At 56.2% G+C, this 9,129-nt stretch overlaps 1 long non-coding RNA gene across 1 annotated transcript; it reads left to right on the top strand.

The window, feature by feature from the left end:
* The first annotated feature begins 1,588 nt into the window (after nucleotides 1-1,588).
* On the top strand, nucleotides 1,589-8,542 carry LOC112550221. Its single transcript, XR_003093933.1, has 4 exons — nucleotides 1,589-1,771; nucleotides 6,627-6,749; nucleotides 6,853-6,971; nucleotides 7,654-8,542. It is a non-coding gene; the product is annotated as an uncharacterized LOC112550221 (long non-coding RNA).
* The last annotated feature ends 587 nt before the right edge of the window (nucleotides 8,543-9,129 follow it).

Here is a 9,129-nt window from a genome sequence, read left to right as displayed (position 1 = left end):
CAGGATTGTGCTCTCCTGGCTAGGATGCACGAATCGACTCTCACTGCCACCTTTGTCTTTATAACATTATAACCAGGGCTGGACGTGGAAGAGAACGGCCTCGGGGAGACAGGTCCCGTCAGCTGTCAGAAGAGAAGTCGGGCTGGAAGAGACCTCCAGAGGTCACGTCTCATCCAACCCACTGCTGTAGTCAGGCTCAGCCCTATCCAAACCTTCCCACTCGAGTCCCTATCTAACCTGTTCCTATTCCTACGCAGTCAACCCTGCTGCACAGCTACAAAGCATGTTAATGGGAGACTGGGCGTGCTGGAAAACCCACAAGAGCCAACACCCGTCTTCACGAGATTTCCCAGGCAGCTGAATGGGTCCAGACCGATTCCCACGTCAACCACTGAGCACTTCGACCAGAGGCACCGCGGCTTCAGAGGTTCAGGTCGTTCAGCCAAAGGGACCTGGTGGACAGCAGTGTCGCTGCGGAAGCCAACCACGGTGCTTTGGTGTCAGACCTGCCCGAGATCGACGTCGGGCCCTGAGCTCGAGAAAAGCATTTCAACGTGGCATGTGAAACGTGGCCATGTTTTGCAGAAGGGAGGTGTTTCCATTCTGAACATGGCAAAAAGTCCAAATCCTCCATACAGAAGACTTCGTGGCTGTGGAGGAAGAAAGCCCATTCCACCTACCTCCTCTGCGTTTCCCAAGGCGGTGTGTCACGGGGTAATCCTGTGGCACGCTTCCTTACGGTTGCACAAACAAGTGTCATCTGCTCCGGAGCACTTGATAAGTCACTAGCGATTAACCCCTGCCCCCTCCCTGCTTCTGGATTGCCAACCAGTTGGTTATTTGTCTGAACCAAAGCCCAAAATGTGGCTCACTTTCCAGGCCCCAGGAGGTTAAGCAGCTGCGCGTGCCACAGGCAGGGCGTTAGAGAGAAGAGAGCGCCTGGGGGTCTGCAGCAGCAGGGAGGGAGTGAGGTCGGACGACCTTACACGCTCCAAGGAGGAAGGTGCCTCTCCATCCCCAACCCCAGTCAGTCAAACCTGGAGGAAACTTCCTTCCCGAGTCCCGGTCGGGCAATCTGTGTGGCCCTGAGCAGGCAAGAAAGCTAAGCATCTAGGTCCACAGGGTACTCAGGCTCTCCTCGGGGATTGCCCATCTTGTCCTGTGGCCCCCTTTCAGCAGCAGCTAACACCTGATCCTTCGGAGGAAGGTGAAGACAGAAATCCAGAATGCCTTTGGCTCAGCATCCTCGTTCAGACACATTTGCATTAAAAAGAAAAGGTCTCCTCTGTGTTTAACCGTTCACCCTGCCGGCGCGTGTGTCCTCTGTCTGGCCATGTAGCAGTCCCGGAGCCCGGGAGGCTGAGTGCCAGGGGTGGCGGTCACTCACCCTCCGCAAATGCTGGGCCCAGGCCCTGCCAGCAAAGTTTTGTCATTCGGCCGCAGCCCGGCTGCTGCCAGCAGTAATCCCTGTAAAGCTCGTATCAATTAGCAGGGCTGACGCCAGCTATTTTGCCACTCTCAGCAAAGTAAACTCTGCCACATTCTTCCTCCTCCTTCCCTTCGCTAACCACACGGACCACTAATCAGCTCCATCCTGCCGCCCTGGCCAACTCCCTGCCTCGTCCCCCGGCTAGCCCGGCCCTGGGGATATGGGCAGAGCCAGCCGGAGAGAGTGTGCTTGAGTCAGCAGAGCCAGGAATGAGGACTCGCTCCATTTTACCCCGCGGGGGAAGGCAAAGCAGACCAGCCGTCCCTGTGACGGCTGGTGCAGGTGGGTGGACGTGCGAGGTGGGTTTCGTGCTGACCCAACACCTAGTGACAAGGGGACTTTCAGGGGAACAGTGCTGGTATTTGGCTCCTGTAGGTGGATGGGGGCGTTCAAGCCTGATGTGAAAGGCGGTCTCCTACCCCCTTGCAGGCTCAGGCACGGCCCGAACTCGGGCAGCGCTGGCTGCACAACCGCGTGCGGCCACCTTCCCGTGCCAGCCCCCACGTGAAGGCTGCAGGGACACCTGCGGGGCACGTCTCCCAGCGCCCATTCCCAGCAGGAAGCCAAGAACAACAGTGGGACCCGGGAGGGCTTTTGGTGGGGAATCACAATGGTGAATGGGAAGAGGACCTCTCGAGTGTGTTTTAACAACCCTTTGCAGCAGCGGGGCAGTGACCACCGTGGTGCTCTGCTTTCCTGGTGGCAGGTTCGGGTGTTACGTCTCGTGGTTGTGTGACGGGGTCGACTGTAGTTTTGTTAGAGGTCAGACAGTGGACTTGTATGACATGGTTTGGACAAGGATGACCCTGCCACAGGCAGGGGTTGGACTAGCTGGCCTCTGGAGGCCCCTTCCAGCCAGGCCACTGATTCTAGGTGTGCTGAGATCCCTTTTAAAAGCCCCAGGCAGATGTGTTGGCAGGGAGGAAAGCTGGGTGGGCAGGGGGTTCATTTTTGCATATCCTTGTTTTTCCACTAGAAAAACCTCCCTAAGCAAAAACTGTTTAACCCCCACCCATCCTGCCCTATTGATGGGCACAAAGGTCACATGCCTACAAAGCTGGCTAAGGGAGCCTGACTCATAGCTTGCTGAAGGCAAGAGGAGTATTTGAATCAATTCATGCAGCTCTGGCTCACGGCCACATGGGCAGAGACGCACGGGCATGGTAAAATATGGGTGCCCAAGCTGCCCTGGCTGGTTTAGTACCTGGCTTGAAACTGGTTTTCTAACCGGGTGGAGTCTGAAGCCTGGGTCTGCTCAGAAAACTTACCACGGCCTCGATCTCCTTCCTGAGCATTTGCAGTCTTCCTGAGCCGGAGTTTGGCAGAGCTGTTCCCCTGTCAAAGGCAGGGCTGGCTGCAGTGGGAACCTCCTGAAATATTGATCCAGGCTGTTCTCACGCTGCCTGATTAAAACATCGTCTGTCTCTTCAGCCTGCAATGTGTCTTGCTTTGCTTTCCTGGCAGGGTGGGAGGCAGGGAGAGTCGCGTGCATCCCCCTAACATGCTCAGACTTGGCTTTGCACTGCAGAGGCAGGGACTGGATCCAAACTACTCACTAAACACTCACCCAAGCGTTTGGGCTCCAGCAGCCCCGCACGTTATTAAATGTCTGTGTCACAGCGAGGAGCGCCGGCTCTGCTCTCTGCCCGGTGGGGCTTTCTGGGTAACTGCACCTCCTGGCCTGACACACAGCCTCCTTCAAGTCTCAGGGAAGAGGAGGAGGTTGGCCCCTCTGCTCAGAAGATCTGCTTGTGTTTACATTAGTGCACTTTGCACTGCACTGAAGGGACGGCGTTGCTCTCACGGGGCCGTGTTACACCACCGTCTTAGCACACCCGCTGTGCTGTGCAGCGGTGGACCGCAAGGCTATCGCTGCAACTTCTGTGACTCGGCCAGGAGAACTTCTGTGACTCCATGGGATGATTTGACCCTGGTTGTGCCCAGGTTATTTCTCTCCTGGAGCGGCCATTTTTATTCTGGGAGAAAAAGCCTGAACAGCTGTACACTCATGGTTACTCTTGGGAGAGCAACATCTCTCCCAGGAGAAAAATCAGTGTCTGTATGAGGTCTGTTACTGGGAGTAGTCTCCGTGGCCTCCTGGGTCCCAGTGAGGGATGGGACCCTCTTTCTTCTGTTGCTCAAAGTTGGGGCAGAAGCAGAAACAAGCAGGCAGGATGTTTGCGTTGTCCAAAGCCACTTGCTCCAAATTCAGACCTCCCGGTTGCAGCAATGAAAGTGCCTCGTCTCCCCAAGGGCAGCAGGGCTCCGAGCTGGGGGTCGGTAGAAGCGGGAGCTATTTAGTGTGATGGAGCGCCGTGAACCGAGGGCACATTTCGAAATCACTGCAGCTCTAGAAAGCAGGCCGACGCCAGAGGACATCAGCATTGAGAGGTCAATCCTCAGCCGTGCCAGACCTCTTATCAGCACAGCTGAGGTTGGAAAACAGAGCGATCTCTGAGGCAAATATGTCCTTCCTCAGTCTCAGGGCCAGCTGCAGGGACCCTCGTACCTCTGGTGTAATCCCAAGTGGCCAAAAAAGCATGATGTACAGCCAGGGACGAACACAGTGCAGGGTCTCGGCCACACTGCATGGATGGATACCTGCCTTCCCAAGAGCAGGCAGCCTGCACCAGGGCAACTTTGGGGAGCTGGCAGGCTAAGCTGAAACATCAGGGTCCACCGTCAGCTCAGTGCCTAGGCTCGGTGCCCTGCCCTGGGAGCAATGCCCACGTAGCACAGCACAGCCAGAACAACGCAGAGCGGGAGCAAGCGACACCATCATGGACACCCTTAAGTGGCTGGGCACTGGCACCCACTGCTGCAGGGACCATGACCGAGCCCAGAGTCCCGATGGCACGTCCTGCTCAAGCGATGAAGCTGAGGTTTCGGCCTTGGCGGGGCCCATATCTTGCCAGGTTTGGAGGAGGATTGAATTCATCTCCCCTTGCTGATGGAAAGGCATCTTGGCTGGAGGCAGGGGGAGTAGTGCAGGATTTGGCCTTACTTGTACCTGATTTCACGAAGGTGCTCAGCCCCAAGTCAGCACTACCAAAGTCCAAATGCACTATGCTGACTTTTGCATTGGAGCGTGAGAAATGCTGGTGATCGGTTCCACAGGCTCATAGCCTTCAATGAAAAGGAGAGCACGGTTTGGCCCACGACTAGTAACTGCAGGGGGGGGTCTGAGATCCTACGGACCACACAGGCATGCCCCTGCCCCCACCCTGATCCGGGGGAACTAACCACGCAAAGGCTACATTCACCCTTCACTTGCTGAAGATCTCTTTTCAGCCCTTTCTTTTGGTGGAAACAGCCCTGGCTTCTTTCCTTCCCAGGGAAGGGAGGAGGCCAGCAAACAGGCAGGGAAGCCAGAAGGAGCGAGTCACCGACGTTCCTCCAAGTAAAACTGGATTGAGGGAAATGCAGCATTTGCATTTCCGTATCGTGGCAGCCACGGCACTTTGCCAAGACAGAAGCAGTGTTACTCCTTGGAGGCTTCTAGCGCTGAAAAGAGCTGCCCGAGGCTCCCTGGTGTCCGAGGGGCACAGCAGGACTAGCCCCTGGGTCTGCCAATGCCCAGCCCTGGGCCCTGCAATAGCTCCCCCGGTCCTTTTCTCACCAAGTTCTTCTGCCAGTGGCCTGCGAGCCCCCAGGAGCCGCAGGTGCCAACTAGCCGCCTCGCTCCCTCCAGCTTGGGGAGAAGCAGATGTGACAAAGAGGGAAGAGGGACGGTGCAGCTGTGGTGTGACAGTTCCTGCCTGCTCTCCCCCTCTAGTACAAGAGACCAAGTCCTGGGTCGTGCTCTGCACTCACCCAGCAAAGGAGCAAGCAACCCCCGTGGTGGGCTGAGCACAGATGCGGGGACCGCTTTGGGCCTCAGGGTCATCCAGACAAGCTGCAGGGCACAGAGAGGCACTGGGCAGCAAAACCATGGCCCCCGCCCCTTTACAAATGCCCAGCACTGCACTCACACAAATTGGCTGCATCCTGCCTGTGAGCGCACGCTCCCCAGCATTAGCCACAAGAAGCCTGGGCACGATGGGCTGGATGCCATCATCTGCCATCAGCTTCCTGCATCTTAAGAGCAAAACCAGGTTGGTGAGTGCTTGAGTGAGGCCCTGGGCATCTCCCCACACACTGCCAAACTCGCCACCCAGCCAGTCTGGCTGTAGACTGGCACCACATCCCCACCCGCACCGGTGACCCAGAAATCCAGCACATCTCCTCACCTTTCCTTCTAGGACAAAGTCTCTAGGCCTGCCCCTTGAGGAAGTGGCTTTGAAAGTACCAGCTCATGATGCTGCATTGCTAGGGCTTCAAGGAGTAGGTGCTCAGGCCCTTTTCTGCAGCAAAGGCAGGGCTCAGCGGGAAGGCAATGTGGGCATGTGGGCTTCATGCCAGCCACATCATCCTGGCTACAAAGGAGGCTTGATGCCAGGGCTCCCGAGTGGGGATGGACAGCAGAAGTATAATTCCCTGGGGTCAGAGCAGCAACCTGGAGCTTGGGGACCCAGGGTTCCCAGCTGAAGCCAAGTCTCTCAGATGTTTCACATGGCTCCAGTCCCTGAAGTGCCGCTGAGGCCCCCTACTCCTGCACCAGGCCTGTATCTTCCCAGTACGACTCGTGAGTTGTAAAAAGCTGTGAGGAGGCGGCGAGGGAGGTGGATCCTGCACGCCTGGCGCATTAGTGTGTGCAGGGACTCCAGTGGGGTGGATTAGGCTCACACGCGATGCTATTCCAGGTCTGCCTATGCTGCGTCGCCACTGCCTCAGTCTCTCCCAGGTGCTGAGCTTGGCGCTGTGGTGATGAGGCCTCTCTGGGGGATGGTCCAGGGTGGCACTATCCACAGTGCCCGAGATGGAGATCTCGAGAGCAGGCCGAGAGAAGTCCTGGGGCAGCCTCTTTTGGGGTTGGAGCGTGGGTGAAAGCAGGTGGGCAGGGGACATGTGCCCCAGGTGGCAATGGCCATGTGGTGTGGACGTACCCAGAGACCTTTGTTAAGGGCCATGGGACCTGGTCCCCGCAGTGCTGGCCTCCTGCCAACCGTACACATCTGTCCTGCTCTGGCAGACCTTGGGGATGAATGTTGAAAGACAAAGCTAAAAAAAATTATTAAAAATCCTGTCTTTGAAGCAGCATCTCCGCGATGTGAGCTCAAGCAAAGAACCTGCTGAGGAAGCAGCTGTTGGGAACCCCTGTTGGCAAAGACAGCGACACGCCTGGCAGCGCCCGCAGCCATTCAAGGGGGATCTGACAGCTGTAAGCCCCGGGCAGTGGGTTGGACAAAGCGCAGCGTTTAATCAAAGCAGTGCCCTGGGGAGCTGGGTGGCTGCCCTGTGATCGGTGCTTTCTTTCCTTGCAGGTAGCAGGCGTCTTTGCAGTAGTCCCAGTTCAGCCCATCGCTTTGTAGGTTGAAAACAGACTTTGGAGGCTCTAGGAACACCTCCTGGCTCATGGCGTGGATGCACAGGGCTCTCCTGGGTGAGGGAGACGAAAGGGCTGACACATCCCTCTCCCATGTGGAGCTGGGAGTGTGATTCAAAGGACAAAGCAGCCGCTGGATCAAAATCAACTTGGCGGAGGGGTCCTCGGGGGCTGTCGTCACACCAATCCCACTGTGCTGGGTCCTGCATGTACCTACAGGAGCAGGCAGTCCCTGTCTGGAGGAGCCTACAGCCTGTGTGGAGGAAGCGTTGGTACCCCCGTGCTACTGCTGGGGAATGGAGGCATGGGGCGATTAGGAGACTTGCCCAAGGGCACACATGAAATCAGTGGCAGAAGCACAAACTGGATCAGATCCCTTGAGCCCCAGCCAGTGTCTCTACCAAGAGCTCATTTGTGCCCCGTAGCCATGGCCAACCTCTCTACCCTCAGGTGCGCTCACAAACCACCCACCTGGCAGGCCAAAGGAAAAGCATCAACACTGTTACTTGGGAGACCTCAGCTGGCTACTGAGCAGGGAGAGAAGTCACTGACTGCCATCTCTTTCATGGGCTAGGTGTCTTTTGAGCAGGAATTGCTTGAGCTATGCAACCCTCCTTGTGCAAAATGAGCAGGCTTTGATTCCTCCTTCTTCCTGCTGCCCCATGGGTCATTCAAACTGTTATTTGAGGTCTTCTGTGCTTCCACTCATACCACTAACTCAGATCTTGTTCCTCCTCAGCTTTCAGCAACTGCTGCCTTTCCTCGTCGAGCAGAGAGGGGAAGCAAAGGCCGAGAAGCCAGGCCAGTGGCTCAGACTTCACCGATCACCATTGGTGCCTGGGTTAGGACTCAAGGGTTACCGTGTCAGGGAGCTGGGACAGGAGCTCATTTCCAAACATGCAGCCCATTGGCTGCAAGGGATGATGTCACCAGCCTGTGCATGACAGCGGCAAAGTGCCATGAGTGTGAGGTCACAGGCTGGTTGGAGATGAGGAGCTCTGTGGCGCTAATGGTTGCGTGTGAGCACAGGGTAACCTACAGCGCCCCGGTGCATGGGGGAGAGCCAAGATGCTCTTGTCCCAGGCTCTGGTCTCCACTGACTATCCAAAAGAGCAGTGCTTGACATCGCCTCCAAAACATGGCATGGTTTGGGGAGCACTTGCATTTCTCTTGCTGGTTTGTCAGTCAGGATGGCTGACTGATAGTCACGATGCAGAAAGCAAGATGCAATCTACCTTTTATTGGACCAATGACATTGTGGGTCCAGAGATGCTTTGGCTCTTCCCCAGGCCTGGAAGCTGGTAGGATCCCTGTCCCAATTATACAGCTGCTCTAATAAAAGATATCACCGAGCAAACCCTGCTTCTTGCAAACTCCTGGGACTATCACAGCTGCAACAACTGCACCACAACGAGCGCAGAAGGAGCCCGAGGGTCCTGCAGAGCTGGGGTTAAACAGGCCTGCTTTGCAGAGCTGTTGGCAAGATCCTGCTGTTAAACACTGAACCCTCTCATGCACAAAGCTGTGTGCACTACAGCAGCTGGATCTTTATTAAGTGCACTGTACTCAGCGCTGGTGCTTGCAGTGCGAGCATGTGGAGGTTCAAAGCTTACAGGTGTTACGCTTAAAATCACCCCCTTAGAGCACCAGTTCCACCCAGTAGGTTGTTACATGAACATTTGGAAGTGAAAGAGGGTCTGCAACGCCTGCTGCTCTGCGGGGACAAGTCAGGCTCCTTAGTCTTTTCAGTTGATCGGGGGCAGGTGTATCCTGTGCTCCAGACAGCTTTGCCATGCAGATAGAGAGACCCTGTGCCCGAGAAGGAAATGTGGGAAGCTTTTGTCAATTTAAATCACCCAAGGATATCCACACACACGCACAGGAAGGGTGTTTACATGCATGCACGCACGCACATGCACACAAACGAACTGCCTTGCTTACTAAAGCCTGCTAAGAAAATACACTGTGACACATCGACCCTTTTCCCTGCCGCTGCCATTCAGCTCTGTTGCACTCTGTCACTCACTCAGAAGGTGCAGATTCGTACTCACAAAGAGCCTCGCTCCGTCATGGCCCCGCTACAGTCAGGCGGGTCCAGTCTATAGGGCGGCACCATTCAGGACTGGGACCCGGACTGTCCAGGCAGCCGGCCATTCTTTATGCTGCCGTACAGCAGATTCCCAGCCTGAATTCCCACCTGCCTCTCCCATATAAC

This window comes from Alligator sinensis, unplaced genomic scaffold (genome assembly GCF_000455745.1).
Source record: "Alligator sinensis unplaced genomic scaffold, ASM45574v1 scaffold50_1, whole genome shotgun sequence".
In the NCBI taxonomy this organism is placed as follows: domain Eukaryota; kingdom Metazoa; phylum Chordata; order Crocodylia; family Alligatoridae; genus Alligator; species Alligator sinensis.
Note: the sequence above shows the minus strand (reverse complement) of the source record. Positions and strands in the feature narration are given on the sequence as shown.